The sequence below is a fragment of the Mustelus asterias genome, chromosome 13 (genome assembly GCF_964213995.1).
Source record: "Mustelus asterias chromosome 13, sMusAst1.hap1.1, whole genome shotgun sequence".
Lineage (NCBI taxonomy): Eukaryota > Metazoa > Chordata > Chondrichthyes > Carcharhiniformes > Triakidae > Mustelus > Mustelus asterias.
Genome location: NC_135813.1, coordinates 72711719 through 72734586, shown reverse-complemented (window position 1 = coordinate 72734586; position 22868 = coordinate 72711719).

Sequence of the window (22868 nt, the reverse complement as noted above, 5' to 3'; positions counted from 1 at the left end):
GGGCCTGATCATTCTTTGGTGAGGGGAGGGGGTGGGGGGGAGGGGGAGGTGGGTCAGATGTACGTCTGCGGGGGGGGAGGGGGGGGGGAGGGAGGCCAGATCGTTTTCTGGTTGCGGGGGAGGAGGAGGGAGACGGGTAAGGTGTAGCTCTGATGGAGGGGGGGGAGGCCCGATCGCTCACTGGTGGGGGGGAGCGGGGGTTGGGGGGGGGGCGGCGAGGGCCAGGATGGATCTCTGGTGGGGGTGACAGGGGGGGCAGGGGGTCTGCTGCCACTCTGTGGGTGATCTGTGCGGGGAAAGGGGGCAGGGGGTTGTGATCGGTCTGGGTAGTGGGGGCGTGGGTGCATAAGGGGAACAGTGATGTCTGTGGCGGCCATCGCTCCCACTTTTCGCTCCTGCTTTTCGCTCCCGGGTCGCTTTCTCTGCTTTTTGCAGCCCAGGAGCGATCTGGCACGGGCACGCTTTTTAAAATTTTTTTCTAACTGCGCATGCACAGTTCAGAGCTCCGATCATTTCACGCTAAGCCCCGCCCACAGCGCGATTCAGACCTGCGATTTTCTTTCCAGGCTGAGTGCATATGGGGGCGCCTGAAAGCAGATTTCCAAGTCGGATCTGAATTGCGCCCAGATTCACACTTAGAATCAAAATGGTAAAATCGGGCCCCTAATTTTAACCAATAGTTTGAATAATCACCATAAGTTTAAGAAAACACAAACTTCATTGCATATCAAATGAATTAGGCCAAGTAAATATGATTAAATTAACAATATAGCTCATACCCACACATTAGGCCACAGGAATTATCTCAGATATTGCAATAGCTTACGGTGATTTGCTTCAATCAGCAACAGTCATAATTGTGCTTTGGTCCTCTGGAAATGATTTTGAATTTTTCTTGGTTCGTTATTCTCAGAGGCAAAACTTACATTTATTATCTCTTGACTGCAGGTGTCTCAGCCCCTTGTTCTGGTTACTTTTCTAATACTTTCAAGCTAAACTGGTGGTTGCTTTCTTTGTCACAAGATTCTGTGAGACCTATTGTAGATTCTTCCACTGTTTTCAAACTACGCGATCTTACAGTTTCCGGTTCAATTCAATTCATCTGAAGTTAAGCCTCACCTACATTCCACATGATGAATGATTAAGTTAGTTTCTTATTTGCTCTGCTTACAGTGCAGGTCTATTTATCTGTCATTTATTTTGACTGCCTGCACCTGAGGAACTATTAGTTGTGCACATCTGGTCCAAACTGCAACGACTGAGCTTGGATGATTTTGTCCGCTTTTATATAGCCCAACCGCTTTCAGAGAACAACCTTTCCCCCCGCCATTTACCAGCAACTGCTGGTTCCATCTCTCTCTCTTTCTGGGACTCGCGCTCTCTCTGTCCATGATATCTGAATCAATAAGTCTGCACACAGCAAAGCCAACTGTTCCGTTCTATGTGTCCAGGTATAAAAGCTGACACCTGAGTTTCAGTAGAACTTGCCTTTGCTCCTGAACCCCATGGCAACATTGGCTTATCAATGGACAGAACTAGTATGAGAGCCTATGCCCCTCTCCGCTACTCAATCTTACCTTGAATTAAAAGAGACGGTTTAACCCATAACTATCTTCTAATGTCTAGCGACCATAATAATGACTAAGGGCAGCACAGTGGCACAGTGGTTAGCACAGTTGTCTCACAGCTCCAGGGGCCCAGGTTCAATTTCGGCCTTCGGTCATAGAAATCATAGAAATCATAGAAACCCTACAGTGCAGAAGGAGGCCATTCGGCCCATCGAGTCTGCACCGACCACAATCCCACCCAGGCCCTACCCCCACATATTTACCTGCTAATCCCTCTAACCTACACATCTCAGGACTCTAAGGGGCAATTTTTAACCTGGCCAATCAACCTAACCCGCACATCTTTGGACTGTGGGAGGAAACCGAAGCACCTGGAGGAAACCCACGCAGACACAAGGAGAATGTGCAAACTCCACACAGACAGACAGGTCACTATACATATTCCACACAGGTCACTGTACATATTCTCCGTATCAACGTGGGTTTCCTCTGGGTGCTCTGGTTTCCTCCCACAATCCAAAGTTTTGCGAGGTTAGATTGATTGGCCATGCTAAATTGTCCTTCATGACAGGGGGATTAGTGGGGTAAGTATGTGGGGTTATGGGGATAGGGCCTGGATGGAATTGTGGTCAATGTAGGCTTGATGGGCCTACATTTCTGCACTGTAGGAATTCTATTATTCTATGATTTTAGTTGTTTTTCTAATCTGGCAAGCATCATTCTCTGGGGTGCATTCTAATTTCAGATATCGTGAAAACCTGTCCCTTAGTGGAAGACATGCACCTGTCTACATCAACGGTGGTGAAATGGAAATGGTCAAGAGCTTCAAGTTTGTAGGTGTCCAGATCACCAACAACCTGTCCTGGTCCCTCCACACTGATGTTATAGTTAAGGAAGCCCACCAATGCCTCTACTTTCTCAGGAGGCTCAGGAAATTTGGCATGTCAGCTACGACTCTCACCAACTTTTACAGATGTACCATAGAAAGCATTCTTTCTGGTTATATGCAAACATTGGTTTGGCTTCTGTTCTGTCCCAGACCGCAAGAAACTACAAGGGGTTGTGAATCCAGTCCATCACTCAAACCAGCCTCCCATCCATTGACTCTATCTACACTTCCTGCTGCCTCGGAATAGCAGCCAGAATAATCAAGGATCCCACGTACCCCGGACATACTCTCTTCCACCTTCGTCCATCGGGAAAAAGATACAAAAGTCTGAGGTCATGTCCCAACTGACTCAGCAACAGCTGCCATCAGACTTTTGAATGGACATACCTCATATTAAGTTGAACTTTCTCTACACCCTTGCTATATGTAACATTACATTCTGCACCTTCTCCTTTCCTTCTCTATGTATGGTATGTTTTGTCTGTATAGCGCGCAAGAAACAATACTTTTCACTGTATGCTAATACATGTGACAATAATAAATCAAATCAAATCAAAATCAAATTTTGATTACCTAATGCTTCTTTCTTTGACTCTGTGTCAATACTTGCCTGATTAGCCTCTTGTAAAGTACAATCTAAGAGACAATAAAGCTTGAAAATGATTAGTAATGGTTCAGTCTGGAGTTCTATTTTAGGGTATGTAAGACCAGTTTGGACCAGCACCAGTCATTTCCCAAGTTTTACTTGTTTTTCCTATAAGAAGTCTTACCATTTTAAAGGCATCATATAAATAAAAGTTGTTTGTGACAAGTTATTTTTTAAAATAATCTCACATATTTATAATGATCTATACTGGTTATTCTCATAAGGCAGAAGCAGAAACCTTATACAATGTTTATGATCTACAGGCAAGTAATTTCTGTTGTGTTGTGCTGCCAAGTGGCAGTGCTTGAGAGCAGTGTTGAGTGGGAGTTGGGGTCATTCTATGAGTCTTTCTCTTTCTATTTTACTGGATGCATTTGTTAACCTCACCTACTCTGAATTCATTTGTCTTCTTACGCACATTAACAGCTACTAAAATATATTCTTAATATCAGTCAATAATGAGATACCTTGAATACACTAGATTCAATCCAATTCATCAAATTACCACTGCGATGAACCAAGCTAAGAATTTGGAACTGGCTATCACAAAGACTAGTTGAAGCAAATAGCATAGGTGCATTTAAGGGGATGGTAGATAAAGGCATGAGCAAGAAGCATGTGCTAATAGGGTGAGATGAAAAGTGGAAGCTTACGTATAGTATAGATGCTGGCATAGACCAGCTGTTCTGAATGTCTTGTCCTATGCTGTAAGTTTCATGTAATTCTATGTAATAATCATTGCAACTCATTCTATGAGATTAGTAATTTGGTACGTGAATATTATACTATAAATGCATTTTCAATCAGCAGTGATCCTTACTATTCAGAGCAGGTGCTAACTGGCTCGCAGCTTGACATTGTTTAATCGCTTAAAAGAAAATAGTGATATATTCTCTGCTCGTATATCCTGAGGTTGTTTTGTAGGGGGAAAAAGTGAGAACACTTCATCGGAATTACAGTGTATCTTAGCAGTCCAACTGTCATGTAGCTGGCAAGTGGTGAATAGAAAGATCAAAGACACTGCCAAAGCCACAGACATTTCTCTGCAAAGTCAGCCATCATCACCACAGACAGCTCTTCCAGAAAGAAGGCATGAGACAGCCAACGACATTTGTTTTAAAAAAAAAAGCCCCTGTGTGAGGGCCTCATGTCTATACCTTTGATTAAAAACTTGGCTAAAATATGTGACCTGGGCAGAAAGAAGTTTGAAGAGAATTACCATTTCACCTCTGACAGGCTGATAGATATGTACCAAAGAGTGCAGCTTAGCGCTTATGTTATTAATTAATAAAATGTAATTTGGCAGTTTGAGTTGGAATGATGTGGCTGTTTTTTGATGTTGTAAAGACAACTCATAATTGTGGAATAGCATTTCTTAGAACTGTCACCATTTTGCATATAAAGTTAGCTACTGGGATAAGTGAAGGATTCAGTCAACGGAGAAAAAATGTTGAACAATTTGAGTGATTAGCAATAACTAAAGAATAAAATGTAGACTGTGTTTGTCAGTGTCTTCACGTTTATATTCGAATAGCTAAAATAAGTCTGCTCTTAATGCTTTTCTTCTGATCATTAAATCATTGATAAGACATTTCCTTTTGTTAGAGGAATAGACTGGACTTAATGGCTATCTGAAACTGTACCTGCACAACATCACTTTGACCAGACTCCCAACATGTTCTTGTATTAACACCATTTATACAAAGATAGTGAAAATTAACGTGGTAAAAAGTAAGCTTTTACATGCTGTTTCAACCAAGGAGCATTAAAAGTTAAAAAGAAGCTTCGACAACAGAACATTGAACAATCGTGTTGCGGTGTTGAGAAGTAGACCACAAAAACTATTTTCAACTATATTAATTTTTTTAATGTGTAAATAAAATTTGTTTTATTTTAGTTTGTTGTTCCAGTCATATTTTTGCCTAATACGTGATGTTACATTGTAAGTGAAATTTTAAACCTTTTTATCACTGGTCACTTCATTTTCCAAGCGATTCTGTTTCACTTTTGTTGGATTAAACCTTGGTCCAATGTTTCTCCACATTTTCAATTTAGTTCCTGTTATTATAAATCAACACAAAAAAATGTGCCATCATTTGGCTGTGTTTAGCATGTGCAAATCTGAATCACAGTCCCTCTGCCCTGAACTGGAGTTTGAGCTTTCAGTTGAACACTTTGCGAAATCAGATTGCTTGTGGTCCATTTGGTGGTTAAGAAAAAAATAGAAAAAGTTGCATTTATATAATACCTTTCTTGACCACAGGAGGTTTACAGCCATTGATATTCTTTTGAAGTTTAGTCAATGTTGCAGTGTAGAAAGTACACCGCAAGCTCCCATAAACATCAATGTGATAGTGACCAGATAAGTCTACTTACTTTTTGACATTGATTGAGAAATAAATATGGCCAGGACACCAGGGAAGTCTCAGTTTATTTATTTATTAGTTTCACAAAGAGGTTTACATTAACACTGCAATGAAGTTGCTGTGAGAATCACCTACTCATCACACTCCGGTGCCTGTTCGAGTACACTGAGGGAGGATTTAGCACGGCCAATGCACCTAACCAGCATGTCTTTCGGACTGTGGGAGGAAATCGGAGCATCCAGAGAAAACCCACGCAGACGAGGGGAGAACGTGCAGACTTTGCGCAGACAGTGACCCAAGTTGGGAATCGATCCCAGGTCCCTGCCGCTGTGAGGCAACAGTGCTAACCATTGTGCCATTGTGCTGCCCAACCGGAGGCTTGTGCAATTTAATGCCTTCTGTCTACAACCCAAGCCTCTTGGGAAATGATAGCAAAATAAATACAAAGTACAAAGAACAATACAGCACAGGGCCCTCCAAGCCCACGCCGCTCCCTGGTGCAAACTAGACCATTCTTTTGTATCCCTCCATTCCCACTCCATTCATGTACCTATCTAGATAAGTCTTAAACGTTCCCAGTGTGTCCGCGTCCACCACCTTGCCTGGCAGCGCATTCCAGGCCCCCACCACTCTCTGTGTAAAATGCGTCCTTTTGATTTCCGTGTTAAACCTCCCCCCCCTCACCTTGAACCTATGACCCCTCGTGAACGTCACCACCGACCTGGGAAAAAGCTTCCCACCGTTCACCCTATCTATGCCTTTCATAATTTTATACACCTCTATTAGGTCACCCCTCATCCTCCGTCTTTCCAATGAGAAGAACCCCAGTTTTCCCAATCTCTCCTCATAACTAAGCCCTTCCATACCTGGCAACATCCTGGTAAACCTCCTCTGCACTCTCTCTCAAGCCTCCATGTCCTTCTGGTAGTGTGGAGACCAGAACTGGGCGCAGTATTCCAAATGCGGCCAAACCAACGTTCTATACAACTGCAACATCAGACCCCAACTTTTATACTCTATGCCCCGTCCTATAAAGGCAAGCGTGCCATATGCCTTATTCACTACCTTCTCCACCTGTGACGTCACCTTCAAGGATCTGTGGACTTGCACACCCAGGTCCCTCTGCGTATCTACACCCTTTATGGTTCTGCCATTTATCGTATAGCCCCCCCGGACGTTAGTTCTACCAAAATGCATCACTTCGCATTTATCTGGATTGAACTCCATCTGCCATTTCTTTGCCCAAATTTCCAGCCTATCTATATCCTTCTGTAGCCTCTGACAATGTTTCTCACTATCTGCAAGTCCAGCCATTTTCCTGTCATCCGCAAACTTACTGATCACCCCAGTTACACCTTCTTCCATATCGTTTATATAAATCACAAACAGCAGAGGTCCCAATACAGAGCCCTGCGGAACACCACTAGTCACAGGCATCCAGCCGGAAAAAGATCCTTCCACTACCACCCTCTGTCTTCTGTGACCAAGCCAGTTCTCCACCCATCTAGCCACCCTTTATCCCATGAGATCCAACCTTTTGCACCAACCTACCATGAGGGACTTCGTCAAACGCTTTACTAAAGTCCATATAGACGACATCCGCGGCCCTTCCCTCGTCAGCCATTCTAGTCACTTCTTCAAAAAACTCCACCAGGTTAGTGAGGCATGACCTCCCTCTCACAAAACCATGCTGACTATCGTTAATGAGTTTATTCCTTTCTAAATACGCATACATCCTATCTCTAAGAATCCTCTCCAACAACTTCCCGACCACGGACGTCAAGCTCACCGGCCTATAATTTCCCGGGTTATCCTTCCTACCCTTCTTAAATAACGGGACCACATTAGCTATCCTCCAATCCTATGCATATGCATATCCAATGATATGCATTATTAAATGTGATGTGCTTTTCTTTGTTAGTTTTCTTTCTTTCGGTTAGTTAGGGCATCATGATTGGCACAGGCTTGGAAGGCCGAAGAGTCTATTCCGGTGTTGTACTTCTCTTTGTTCTTTGTTCTTAAATGCAAATTAGCAGCAGAGATCAGCAATCCAGATGAAGCTCATGAAATCAGAATTTTATTCATGAACTGGAAGTGTTGAAGTTTGGAGCTATCAATTGGACACATTTTCTAACTTCGCAATTAGATCAGTTGTGCACATCAGACATTTGGATGGATGCCACTGTGATTTACTTTGAGTATTTCTATCAGTAGTCACGTCTAGTGCATGTCTAAATTTCTAAAACATACTCCAGCGACAGAACAGTTGGAAAAATACCTGGGATACTGTCTCATCCTCTGGTACATATGAAAAAAAACTCAAAATGGTCTTTTTGTTTTATTCATTCGTGGGACATGGGTGTCGCTGGCTGGCCAACATTTATTGCCCATCCCTAGTTGTCCTTGAGAAGATGGTGGTGAGTTGCCTTCTTGAATTGCTGCAGTCCACGTGCTTTGGGTTGGCCCACAATGCCATTCGGGAGGGAATTCCAGGACTTTGACCCAGTGACTGCAAAGGAACGGCGATATATTTGCAGGTCAGCATGGTGAATGGCTTGGAGGGGAACTTGATGGTGGTGTTGTTCCCATGTACCTGCTGCCCCTGTCCTTCTAGGTGGAAATGGTTGTGGGTTTGGAAGCTGTCATTCTTCAGTTGTACCAATACTGAAGATTATAATTTTTTTGGTTTAACCCTGAAATCTTCACTCAGTATAATACACAAAATAAGTATTTTTCATTAGATTGTGCAACTCTAATGCAGTGTACCCTATTGTTGGGATTTATGCACCACTCCTGTGTGACTCCACTGCTCCACTCAGTATTAAAGGGTGGAATTTAATGTCGTCCGTGCTGATGGTGATAAGTTTGGAGGCGGAGCATTTCATTCGGCCAGAAGGTGCAGAGTGGGAACCCCTCCGCCTTCCCATCTCTGCCCAAGTAAGTCCGGGATGGGGAGGCCTACGGACAGCCTTCCCACCCAGATACCAACTGAAGCCTGTAAGTGCAATTGATGCCCTTTTAAGGGCCTCATCCCACTTCCGCTGGTGTTCACCCAGCAGGGAGTGAGAGAGTCATCATGCAGAGAGCTCGAAAGGCAGTGTTTCTGAAGGGGTGGGTGGGGGGTGTTTGGAGGGGAAGGGAGGGTTGGCACTGTCCCTCATTCGAAGACACTCAGTGCCTTGTTGAGGGACCAGCATTGGGAAGGGAGGGTCCTACTGATAGCCAACCCCTTCCCTTTCTCCTGATCCCTCCTCTCTATCCAGCCTGTGACCCCATCCCAGCTCGCTCCTTCCCAGCCTCATTCACCCATGGACTGAGTTCCTGATCAATCCTAGGTAGCACATTGGCACAGTAGTTAGCACTGCTGTCTCACAACGCCAGGGACCAGGGTTCAATTCCCCGCTTGGGTCACTGTCTGTGCGGAGTCTGCACATTCTCCCCGTGTCTGCGTGGGTTTCCTCCGGGTGCTCCGGTTTCCTCCCACAGTCTGAAAGACATGCTGGTTGGGTGCCTTGGGCATGCCAAAATTCTCCCTTGGTGTACTCGAACAGGCACCGGAGTGTGGCGAGAAGGGGATTTTCACAGCAATCAATAACCTTAAACTTAAACTTAGGCTTTTGTTGTGTAGATTACTGGCAGCAGTCACAGCTCCTGGTGATGCTTAAAGCCAATGGAGAGCTGTCAGCCTCTGATTGCCCAGCAACTGTTGAGGGAAGGAGGTGGGGAGGGTCATGATATTTCTGCCCCCAGGATCCCACGGCCTGACATTGGCCAGTTAGTTGCCTGATGGGCATTTAATACTGACAGACCACCCCCTATAGAGATGACATGGGGCTCCACTGCTTCTCCAAACCATGAGAAAGACCCCCATTGGCAACATTAAATTCTGCCTCACGTGTCTGCTGGCTATGCTTAACTCAGTAGCAGTGTTACTTTTCACTGAGCAAGCCAGGATCCACTTAAGTAAAGTAATGTAAGCTAAGACAGATTCAGGGATAAAGGCTGATGATAATTTCCAAAATCCAATCCAAATGTTTAAGCCTGGTGAAGATGTCTTTTACACTGTATGCCGTGTTTATAAAAAGGATGAAATAAGAGATATATAAAAATGGAATGTACCTCTCAATGCTTTTTATTAGCTCAAGAATTTATAATTCCAAAGTTGTTTGACCACTTATGGCTATATGCATTTTGACAAAGATGGCCAAGCCAAAAAAAAACAAAATATTAATCTACCCAAAAAAATAGACATTCATAACACAGAATCGGAATACTACCGATGCTGGAAATCTGAAATGAAGCAAGCAGAAAATGCTGGAAAAATGCAGTTCAAGCCATGTTTATGATGAGAGAAACACAGTGATGATTTCAGGGTCCTGTTGAAAAGACCCTGAAATCATAACTGTGTTTCATTGATCTGAAATGTTGGCCAAAATTCTCCAGCTGTTTAATTCTCCGGGCCTGTCCAGTCCTGTCCCCACTGCCAGTGAGAATGGAGAATTGGCGCTCAGCCAAATCTCCATTCATTGCAGAGGGACCCGAGAATCCCAGCCATGGGCAAGGACAGATAATCCGGCCCGTTTACCCTGTTTCTTTCTCCACAGATGTTGCTTGACCTGCTGAGTGTTTCCAGACTTTAGTAATTGTTTAATTAGTGGGACTACATTAGTAATTGTCTGTGAATGTGCAAATGCTTAATGATAGCAAATCTTTGGTAACTAAAACACAGTGGCCGGAATTTTCCAGCTATTCATGCCAGCGGGACCTTCTGGTTGCCTGGCAGCGAGGAGTAGATTCAACAGGAAGCCCCATTGACAACGGAGGGAGGAGGGGATCCTGCCACCTGCCAATGGGAGACCACCTCCATCACCGTGAAATACGCGGCAGGTTGCATGGAAAATCCCACCCAGTGGGTGGAATTCTCCCAACCAGCCCACAGCAGGTTTGGCAGCAGGCGGACATATGAAGATGGTGGGAGGCAAAAAGTCAGAAACCCGCCGGCGTTAATATAACCATAGCAATTCTCCCAATGTTAGAATTCCTACAGTACAGAAGGAGGCCATTTGGCCCATCGAGTTTGTACCAACAACAATCCCACCGAAGCTCTATACCCGTAACCCCACACATTTACCCTGCTAATCTCCTGACACGAGGGTCAATTTTAGCATGGCCAATCAACCTAACCCGCACATCTTTGGACTGTGGGAGGAAAGTGGGGGACCTGGAAGAAACCCACGTAGACACGGGGAGAAAGTGCACACTCCACACAGACAGTGACCAAGGCCGAATCGAACTTGGATCCCTGGCGCTGTGAGGCAGCTGTGCTAAAGACTGTGCCACCATGTCGCCAGTGTTGGGTTAATGGGAGATCTCTCTTTCCCCTGACATACAGTGCAAACGCCATTTGCATTAATTTGCATCTCATCAATGTTCTTCAATACAACTGCCCACCAGGCCTTTCAATCTTGTGTCACACCAGCAGGAAATTACATCAGCATCAAACCCAATTGCTAATGGATGGCGTACACAAGTAGGTTCTCAGTTCGCCACAAACTGATTGAGTGCAACTTTCTTTTATAGCGTTACACGGCTCCTGATGGGCTGTACACCACTCGGCCAAGGCAGACAGGTCTCTGCCCTCCATCTCCATGCCAAGCTGGTCTTCATGGAAAGCACCGTGCTGCTGGGCCCATGGACCCTCCTGTGACACTGAATAGGATCAGTAAAATGCCTGGACTTGGGGAGCACAAGGATCTCCTTTTCCCTGGTCCCACACACCAGTGTCTATCTGGCAGCACTGTGCTGTGGGACTCAGGCAGCCACCACAACAAAGGTCTGAAGTTCGACCAGGGTGGAGTGCAAGGTGAGGCCAGGATTAAGGGGCTGTGGCCTAACGAAGACAAGAGGGGCAATGTGGAAAGAGGGCTGTGCAAGGAGAGGGGGTAGGGTGAGGGCTCACAATGGCAGGCACAGGGGCAAGGAGGTGGGTGAAGACGATGAAGAATGGAAGGCAGTGGGAAGACTGAGGAGAGGGAAACTAGACCCTGAGAAGGTTGCATGAAAAGCTCACAAACAAGGGGGTCAAAGGGATACCTGATCGTTTACTGGCAGGGGATACACAAAGACTCCAGATGTTGAGGGTGAAGATTCAAGTGGGCTGCAGAAGATGGACACAGTGGCAGGTGATTGAATCGAGGAACCAGCTTCCTCTTGAGGCTGTGAGACTTTTACCCCTGCACAATCTGGTGAACATGATGTGGCGATGCCGGCGTTGTATCTGCCAATCTGGTGAAGACAGGTGGGCTGGAGTGAGTGGTATGAGTGGGCTAGACTGGTATTTAAATATGATGCCGAACCTGTCAGCGGAGGGTCGGCGGGCGAATCAGCTGCCGACCGATCAGGAGATTCAGAGGGGGATTCGCTTGTACATAATTAAGCAGGTTCCAAGCACAGAATCTGGTGCGGGATCCCGCTATTCTGGTCGACTTCACCAGAACTGCCCCCTCTCCACTGCGCTTAGTCTCAAAATGAGAGAATTCCACCAAGTTACTATATAATAAAAGAGAAGGTAATTTAATTCATTAAATCTGCAATATGCCATTAAGTCCTTTGAATTAGTCAGATCGGATCTTGTCGCTTTCAGGATATAACAAAATTTACACTATCACATGCTTGTGAACATTAGTCAGACTCTCTTTATTTTTTAATTTGATGGTAGTATAATTTTGTGTACAGTTCCTTGAAAACTAAACACAGAATTATATCAGAGGAAGTAAACACAATAGCTCACCCATTAATTGACCTGGGACATTAGAAAGTAGCTCAAACAGGAAAGGATATGTATTACGCCTCAAATTTCTTTTATAATTCCGCAATTGCTTGGTTTTTATTTCAACTACTTTGACCCAGTAGCATTCAGCACAGCTTCATCCTTGGGAGTCTGGAATGTGTGCCTTTTCAATACACTGTGGCATAGCTATGTGTGCTATGCTTAGAACGTTACACAGAAGTGCATGTAAAGCACAAACAGGGTCAAACCACCCGCTCCAGTGGGTGAGAGTTTGCTGAATGAGTTACTCCTGCTGAAGTCATTTGTGTATCGCTAACAGCTCCAGTACCTACCCAGACATGGCTAAAGAATGCAGAATCAGTAAATTACAATATTACATCACCACAACATTGGAAGTGCAGAGAATTGGAATAACTGTTTTTTCCCTTCACCTGTACATTGGCTCCTTCTTTCAGCAAGACCTCAATTTTAAAATTCTCACTCTTGTTTCAAAATCTCTCCATAGCCCATCCTTCTCTGTAATTTCCTCCAGCCCCACAAGCCTCTGAGATATCTGTGCTCCTCTAATTTGATCCCCTGAGCACCTTCAAATTCCAATTGCTCCACTATTGGTAGTTGTGACTTCAGCTGCCAATGCCTTCTTAAGCTCTTTAAACCTCTCCACTTTTTTATTCATTTGCGAGACATGGACATCGTTGACTGGCCAGCATTTATTGCCCATCCCTAGTTGCCCGAGAGCAGTTGAGAGTCAACCACATTGCTGTGGCTTTGAAGTCACATATAGGCCAGATCAGGTAAGGACAGCAGATTTCCTTCCATAAAGGACATTAGTGAACCAGATGGTTTTTACGACAATCGACAATAGTTTCATGGTCATCAGTAGATTCTTAATTCCAGTTGTTTATTGAATTCAAATTACACCATCTGCCGTGGTGGGATTCGAACCCAGGTCCCCAGAACATGAGCTGAGTTTCTGGATTAATAATCTAACGATAATACCACTCGGGCCATTGCCTTCACTTCCCTACTTCTAAATTTACTTCTTTGACCATCTGCCCTACACTCCGATGTAGCACCTTGGAACCTTCTATTACTTTAAAGGCACTAAATAAACATAAGTTTTTGCTGTGATTTGCAGCTTTATGAAAGATGTTAGGCTCAGCACTCTGCAACCTGACTTTGAAGCCACATTCAAACACATATGTAGAGCGGGGCGTTCTGGTTCCAAATCACTGGAGATTTCTTAGAATTGTGAGAAATGATAAAACAGTCAACTCTTTGTTGGTAAAATTATGAGACCACCATAAATTGAATATTTTTTTAAGAAGAACAGTAGGGGTTTTGCACTGGTGCTATTAATGTTATTGCTGGGGGAAGTCAAAGAAAATACATAAGTGCCTCAAGACAGCCACATTTTTATTAATGCCAGCCCACACCAGTAGCTTTATATGATAAATCTGCACCGGGCTCAACAATAATCTCAACATGGCAACCACGCCATCCTGAGTAACTTAAATAAATGGCCAAGGTCCATTGTACATGACATCATCAAAATCGGAAAAATAATAATTTCGCTCCTACTTTTACCTCCTAATGTTAAAAGCCCACAACTTTTTCCTGGCCAATGCAAAACCCTTTCTTTTAGAGTGGCACGGTGGCACAGTGTTTAGCACTGCTGCCTCACAGCGCCAGGGATCCAGGTTCAATTGGGTCACTGTCTATGTGGAATTTGCACGTTCTCTCGTGTCTGCATGGGTTTCCTCTGGGTCCTCCGGTTTCCTCCCACAGTCCGAAAGACGTGCTGGTTAGGTGCATTGGCCATGCTAAATTCTCCCTCAGTGTACCTGAAAAGGCACCAGAGTGTGGCGACTAGGGGATTTTCATAGCAACTTCATTGCAGTGTTAATATAAGTCTACTTGTGACACTATAAATAAACTTTAGAAAATCTTTCTTTCAGAAAGTGTAGGCTGACAAAGGTAAGGCAATCTAATATCCTGATCCCTTGCAAACAGTAATCTCCGAGACACTGCAATGTTGTACTTCAAAACTAAATTCCTGCACAAAGGGATTTTGCTACAACCTTTCAGTATTGGGCAGTTCTGAATTCCAGGCATTAAGCCAAATTATCTGACAGGGCTAACTTCCCAACATATAAGTTGATGTTACAAACATATCAACTTAGGAAACAAGCCAAGGCTGGCCGACAGCTTCTAAAAAAACTGGCCCATGCCCCATAAGGCTGCCAACTTAAACTACTGCCATTATTATAACCATATGGGGTTTAAGAACCAGTAATCACATGGGATGAATATGCCGTAGGTAGGCACATTCCTTCAGTTGTATTGGAGGAAAGAAAAATGGAATTATGGGAACGTTTGAAGGGCAATTTATAAATTGTTGAAAGCACAACTTGGTGGTGAAATTCTAACGTGAGTCCAGCAATGTTGGAAAAATGGTTTAATTTTTGCATCAAAAATTATAGTTTGCTTGATTTTAAGCACATTTTTATCCAACTAAATAGATCATCATTTACCATAAAGTTAACTCAAGTGCCAGGCTCCCAATTCCAAACATTCTCCCAACACAGTTCACATGCTGGTTCTGTCACCCACGCCTGTCCCAGTTCATAGACATGTTCTATCCCACCGACCCAGTTCACAGCAGCAGTGTACCCTCTGAGTTCCTCAGAGACTCAGACTAGGGTTCTCCTTGTTGGCCAAGTTCCAGCTGGAATCAGAGTGAGCTGGCAAGTTTGACTTCCTGTCACACTGCTGAATGATCCTCACCCTTTTTCCTGGATTGGTGATCGATTAAACATTCAGCACTGCCTCTTCACTTTACCTCTGTGCTCCGTTATGCATTCGGCAGGTTTCGGCTTTTTGTGGGTGAGAAGGAAAAGCCATATTGCCATAGCCATTCATTCATTTTAGCAGCTTAAAGGAGCAGGCCAATCACTTCATTAAACACAGATATCTCAGAAGGAAAGAATTCCGCTGTAAATAATCCGTACAGTGAAGAATCTGAAGCAACAGCTAATAAAGGAATTGCAGAAAGTCACCTGATGGGATTTACAGATTGCTTGGCTCCCAGCACCATTCATCTCTAGCTGCTACCATGATATCACTGTGCCTCTCAATTGCATTATTGCCGCTTCTCCAGATGTACAATATTCTATACATTAATACTTATCCAATTGCTTTCATGTGATTCTGAAGTGCATTCTATATTTATGTGGCAGTATCCAAAACTCATTTTTCATTCACATTTGCCAGTTCTTCTTTGTCCTTGCTATGTTTGAAATCCAATGTTCTTTTACTGCTATAATTTTGTTGTCTGTATGATCAGCTTCTCTTTCTGTTGCATAGAAAACATAGAAACATAGAAAATATAGAGAATAGGAGCAGGAGGAGGCCATTCGGCCCTTTGAGCCTACTCTGCCATTCATTATGATTATTGCTGATCATCCAACTCAATAACCTAATCCCACCTTCCCCCCCATATCCTTTGATCCCCTTCAGCCCAGGTACTAAATCTAACTGCTTCTTGAAAAAATATAATGTTTTGGCCTCAACTGGTTTCCATGGTAACAAATTCCAAAGGCTGATCACTCTCTGGGTGAAGAAATTGCTCCTCATCTCTGTCCTAAATGGCCTACCCTGCATACTCAGACTGTGACCCCTGGTCCTGGATACCCCCACCATTGGGGACATCCTTCTTGTATCTACCCTGTCTAGTCCTGTTAGAATTTTATAGGTTTCTATAATATCCCCCCTCATTCTTCTGAACACCAGCAAATACAATCCTAACTGATGCAATCTCTCTTTATACAAGTCCTGCCACTCCAGGAATCAATCTGCTAAACCTTCTCTGCACACCTTCTAGAGCAAGAACATCCTTCCACAGATAAGGACACCAAAACTGCACACAATATTCCAGGTGTAGCCTCACCAGGGCTCTGTATAATTGCATCAAGACATCCCTGTTCATGTACTCACCCTTTGTTCTCAGCAGAAGTGAGAAAAAAAACCCAGCTTTTATACACGAGAAGTATCTGGATAATAAAGATGTACTGAAGTGGTAAATATGACAAGAGGATGCACTTATGTAAGGAAGAAAGAGTGAGATCATGCTCATATAGCACCCAATCACATCCCCAGAACTTCCCAAAATGCTTCACAGCCACTGGATTATTTTTGAACTTTCTTTTAAATTCATTTTACAAAATGTGAGTGTTGCTGGCTGGGCCAGCATTTATTGCCCATTATTTATTGCTAACTGCCCTCCATTTCAGAGCGTATTTGAGAATGAACCACATTGCTGTGACTCTGGAGTCAAATGCAGGCCAAACCAGGTAAGGGCAACAAATTTCCGTCCTTAAAGGACATTAGTGAACCACTTGGGTTTTTAACAACAATTGACAATGGTCATCATTAACTTTCAATTCCATCTGCCATGATGGCATTTGAACTCAGGTCCCCAGATTTTGCTTTTGATAACTAGTCCAGTGACAATACCACTGCACCAATGTCTCACTTTTGATAAACGTAGGGAAACACTACAACCAATTTGCACATTGCAAAATGGCAAATGAATAAATTAGCTGGGAAGCTGTCTTTAGAGTTCATTAGTTGGGTGGGAAAGTGTAGGCCAGAACACGAAGAAGAATTAGGCAGCTGCTTTGTGGAATATCTCTGCTCAGTCTGTAAGCCTGACTCCAAGCTTCCAGTCCTGTCATTTTCATCCTCCACCCCACTCCCACTCTAGTCTCTTTGTCCTCAGCCTCCAATACTGTTCCAATGAATCACAATAGAATATCAAATCATCTTTCAATCAAGCATTTTACCGTTTTCTGGACTTTATGAGCAATGATTTCAGATTGTAACATCTACATCTATCTGAGATATCAGCTGTTGCTTATGATTCTGTCATTTCCATTTACATCTCGTCTGGACCTATTTTGAGATTCACTACTTGTCCTAATGCCACCTCCATTTGCCTTGCATTATCATCCTTTTTGTTATTTAATTTCTCCTGCCTTCCACCGCATCATACATCTTTCCTTTTGCTCTCCTCCCCTCATCGGCCTTTCACTGCCTCTGAACCTGCCAAAAACCTGTTACATCTCCACATTTTTCCAGTTGTGATGAAAAGTCATTGACCTGGAATGTTAGCCCTATTTCTCTCTCCACAGCTGCTGCCCGGCCTGCTGACTATTTGCAGCATTTTCTGTTTTATTTTCGGAAGGACTCCTACTCCACTTTGAATGTAATTCACCCTGATCATCTGTTACTTTGCAGGCAGACGGTGAATAGTGAATGACCAGCTTACCTGCTCCAAAGAACAACTTTGTAATATCCTTCTATCAGACGCAAGTGCTATAGCTCTTCAATCATGGATGAGTTATTACATTGCACAGGTTGTAATACCCTCTGGTGAGTGACAGGTGTAACCCCCGAGTCTTAGAGTAGCAACTCATTTAATGAGTGTACATGTTGATGTGTTCATTGGTATTACATGCAGTGTATCTGGGGAATAACTTTCTACAATTGAGTGTTGCAAATCCAACTTGATTTTCACATTTCTGGATATTTCAGTCAGAACTGTTTGAATGCAATGAATCTTGACACTTTTTCTGTCATTCTTCTGCATGTTATTCATTAAGTTGTAAGGGCTGAATTTTCCCAAGTTAGGTCATGATGAGGACTTGGACCTCAAACCCATGTGTGGCCGTGGTAGGGTTTTGCTCACAATCATCCCGGAGGCAGCCAGCTAAGAAGCCACTTCTGGGAGCCTTGTCCAGCAGGTGGAGCAGTTCACTGGCTCACAGCGATGTCCGCTGGCAACCAAGGTGGCACTGGTGAGGCAGTCAGGAGACCAAGAGGCTGCTTCAAAATGGCAGCGCTCTCTGCAGAATTGTTAAAGTTAAGAATTCCTAATGGTCACAGCAGTCAGGCCATCATTCTGGTGGAAGATCCTCACCTCAGGATCGTCCACACAATGGGCTGTGGTAATCAATTCCAGCCCGTCGGTGCCAGGGCGATAGAGAGGAGGAGCCAATGACTTCCCAGCAGTCTGACGCCGAAAGGCCGCTTCTGATTAAATGACGGACTCCAGGCTCAATGTGTGGCTTGGGTGCTGTCTCGTGATCCCAGCAACAGCAGCATCTCTGCTCAACTAGGCCCAATAATGGGCCTAATTGGCTATCCACCGCCACCAGCTGGGTACTCTCTGGCTTCCTCACCCCAACTCTGGCAAGTTTGCTCAGAGAGGGGAACATCAGCTACCTGGCTTGCCTCCTAAACCATCTCTATGGGATTGGGAAAATCCAGTCCATAATGTTGCCTAGAACCATTGTCATAAAATGGAGTATTCTGTGTATAAGCCTGGAAATTACATTGTAGAATAATGTTATAAAATTGCTTAACATATTGGCATAAAGTCTGCTTTTTAGGCTAAGACGCTAACCGCTTTTAAACGCTCTGTGTCTTAGACAGTGGAATTTTTATAATGTTATCCCATAGCCTAATTGGCAGGCTGTGCTGCGCATCTTAGACTAATTTAATCAGCCGCAAAGAAACCTGTTTAATACAAACCAAAAAGGAAAATAACTTTGCACAGAACTTGTAATGTTTCCTTCAATAACTCTAGAAGCCCAGGAGGTATACTTAAGAGGTTAACTGCTAAGGCAAATAATCTAATTTTGTTTTAAACGGCTCGTGTGTGAGGTATGTTGTCAGCCCATTGGTGGAAGAAACCACTCCGACAGTTTCTGCTTTCACTGGATAATTCCACAATGAAAGTTCAATCTGCCAGACTCCTTAAAGGCTTCTGTTTGAGATCAAAGCAACACTCTTCTCGAGAAGACCCGTGAGAAGCTGTCTGCCTTTCAGGCAGGTACTCAACTTTGAGGAAGCTGATTATACACCGATAACACAAACAGAAAGCATCTGCAGGAGGTTTTAGCCACCCTCTAAAGGCCTGCACTTTGCCCACTGGCTTCGCTTGTTTATCGAACGGTCTGCACCGTACACATCACTGTGAACAATGTCTGCCAATCTGTCACGTGCAGACTTGACCTTTAACCTGCTGGGAGTTAAACATACAAAATTATACATAAGTGAAGCTTAGTAATTTTCAGCAGGTACTCTGTCTGCCAAGTAAATTCACGCTAATTTTGAGCACATGATCCCGCCTTTCCTAATATTCACTCAGCGATACACAATTGTGACTTTATCAATGGTTTTTACGCAAGCACCCCCGTTTGAACATTAGGGTAACATAATTTTAAGTTGCCTATTAAAATGCATTCGGGATACATTGAACTGTGTGAGAGATTTATGATGCAGCAGTGACTTCCCAAAACACTGTTAGTAACTAAAATGCTCTAATGAGTAACATTCCGAAACATGCACACTCTATAGTAGAAGAATTATTTCCTTGTGTTCTGAATTCAAGGCAAGGAAGTGAATTGAGGGATCTCACTATTACCAAGGAAACTCCTTGTACAATAGTAAACTTGACCAAGACTAATTATTGGGAGACTCCAACTATCAGAGGAACATTCCTCTTTTTTGTGTTCGCTCGCTCAGTTACGTTGGAATCCATCGGCTTTTAAAATCTGACTAAAGAATTAGGTTACAAGAGCACTGCTTCAGTGTAGTCTTCTGAGCAAACAAGGAAAGGGTTGGAACCCATCGTGAAATGCAGCCGTTAATATAACCTCTCGGTAATTACTTTTCCAGCTATTTTCATTCAAGTGAAATTCAAACACTAATTCTGCCCATTTACAAAGCATAGGTCTGATACACTGAACTTTGGGTGATAATGTGATCGGGGCACTGTCGATTCCACCATTGAAGTCAATCAAAATGAAAATCGGGGAAGATGTTTAACGGACTAGTTTGGCCCGAATTACCCACTGTATGTTATCAGACAAAGATAGGTTTACTACCATCGAGCTTCAAATCTCACCAGTTTAGTTTAGATTAGCTTGGATTGATATTCACGTGAAACATTTTGACGGGCGGCATGGTGGCACAGTGGTTAGCCTGGGTGCCTCGCAGCTCCAGGGACCTGGGTTCGGTTCTTGGCTTGGGTCACTGTGCGGAGTCTGCATGTTCTCCCCGTGTCTGCGGGTGCTCCAGTTTCCTCCCACAGTCCAACAGACATGCTGGTTGGGTGCATTGGTCATGCTAAATTCTCCCTCAGTATGCCCGAACAGGCACCGGGGTGTGGTGACTAGGGGATTTCCACAGTAACATCATTGCAGTGTTAATGTAAGCCTACTTGTGACTAATAAATAAAATAAACTTCTAATAAAATAAGTTTAGACTTATTTTGTACATAACTATGATGATATACAAAACTTAAATTTAATACAATATGAATTGAACTGTGGTTTTTCTTGGAGCAGGGAAGTTGCGACACATTTCAGAGCTCTCAGACTTGGATTAGAGTTGCAGGAAGTACAATGAGAAAGAAGGCTGGCTTGCGAACAGCTGCATGCGTGAGTCTCAGAGAGGCCAAAGTTCCAGCAGAATAATTGCTCCACAAACTTCAAATATGAAACCATGTGAATGAAAAGTAAAACTCAGGCAACATTTTTTTTAATGAGCTTTTAACAGCTGGAGACAAATTCACTTTTTACCTTTTTAACGAAAGTGAAACATTTTAATCACATACACTTGCTCCAACACAAATTTGTTCCACCTTACACATTCACAATTACTTTTTAAGTACCTTTACAAAAAAGTACGTACATTTGGAGGATAATGAAGGAATTTTGGCATATTAATTGATTTTTGAAATATGCAGCTTCCGCCATTGCAGTCAGTAGTTCACCCATTAAATGACTAAATATTTCCCAGTTGAATGGATGGTGATGCAAGTTCAATCCATGTTGTACAATGCTTCAGTTGGGTTCAAATCCTGGAGCTCCCCCCTAACAGCACTGTGGGTGTACCTACATCACATGAACTGCAGCGGCTCAAGAGCCACCTTCTCAAGGACAACTAGGGATGGGCAATAAATGCTGGCCCAGCCAGCAATGCCTACATCCCATGAATGAAGTTTTAAAGGAGCTAAAATTGTTTGATAATTGATTATTAAATGTTAGCGATAAATCCTGTGTGACTGCAGGAAGCTGTCTCAATATATTGCTTCGGGAACTTGTGTCATGGCCATTTATCAGCTGTGGGAAAAATGGGAGTTGAAGAGAAATTAAATCTCCTGAAGGAAGTTTGTTCACATGGGACTGAAGAAACCCAAGGCTCTTTTGTTTGCTGCATATCGAAACATAAGTTAGTCCTGCCAAGGGTTTTATATATGTATACCTGTTATGCTCCTGGTTCCTAGATGTTTGGAATATATCACACTTTAGACACAAATGCTGGAGTTTTAACAAGTGTATTTCTTACAGCACACTGTGTGGCTGGTGGAGTGATAGATTGTTGATTGCACCTGACTATAGTGCAGCAGCAAGCGTGGCAATGTGGACACATATTCTCATAACTATTAGCTCCTATTTCTATATAAATAAAATAACAATACAACAGTACTTGTATTTATATTGTCAGGTCCTAATTACAGATCCTGATTACGAATCTGCTTGTCCTGCAGGAGAAAGTGCAGATTTAGTGACTTGACAAATACTAATTCATCCCGTTGTCAACATGCACACCACCGCCCCCCGCCCCCGCCACAACCACCACCACACGTACCGGCCCGGTTATGTTGTATTCAATCACGCATTCAAGCCAAACTCTCACCTACTTTGGCCTCCAGTGCCATGTGGTCCTGAGAGTAATCAAGCACTCACCTGCTTAACCTGGCTGAACAGTCACGCAAATAGATAGCCTGATTCCCAAATTACAGTCAACCCCTATGCCACCGTGACAGTCACCCGATCGGATCGAAGGAAATCATTGATTGACCCTTCCCCAGTACTGACCCAGGAACTTTGGCAAACATCACATTTGCTAACCTGTTCCGCAATCTCCGTCCAGGCTGGCTTGGTCAGGCGAGCGGGGTCTGCTGTTACCATTGCTGGGGATGAACACTTGCCAACATTACTTGAAAACCAGGAGTAAAATCTTCAGGTGGGTATCACTGAACCGTGGGGCCAATCTCTGTCAATGCTTTTGTTGGGTTCTAATACTGGAACTCCCTCCCTAACAGCACTGTGGGTGTACCTACACCACATGGATTGCAACGGCTCAAGAAGGCAGCTCACCGCCACCTTCTTGAGGACAATTAGAGATCGGCAATTAGTGCTGGCCTAGCCAGCAATGTCCACATCCCATGAATGCATTTTGCTGACAACTTCAAAGTAATATCGAAGGGCCTTGGATGTGATGATGTGGGTTGCAGATCAATAAAGATGAATAAGGTGTGGGGCAAGGACGCTGGAGGTTTGAGGGGGACTGAGGGGAGTGAAGGAGTGTACAGAACAAATGGTTCAGATTTCTGACCAGCAAGGAGCCGGGCAAGAAAGTTGGGACCTTGATGCAGAGCCTGCCTACTTGTCCAGACAGCTCTTCCATAGCTCACCCATACCTGCTGAGCTGTCTCCTGATGGTACAATGCTCAAATGGAAACCTGCACCCACCA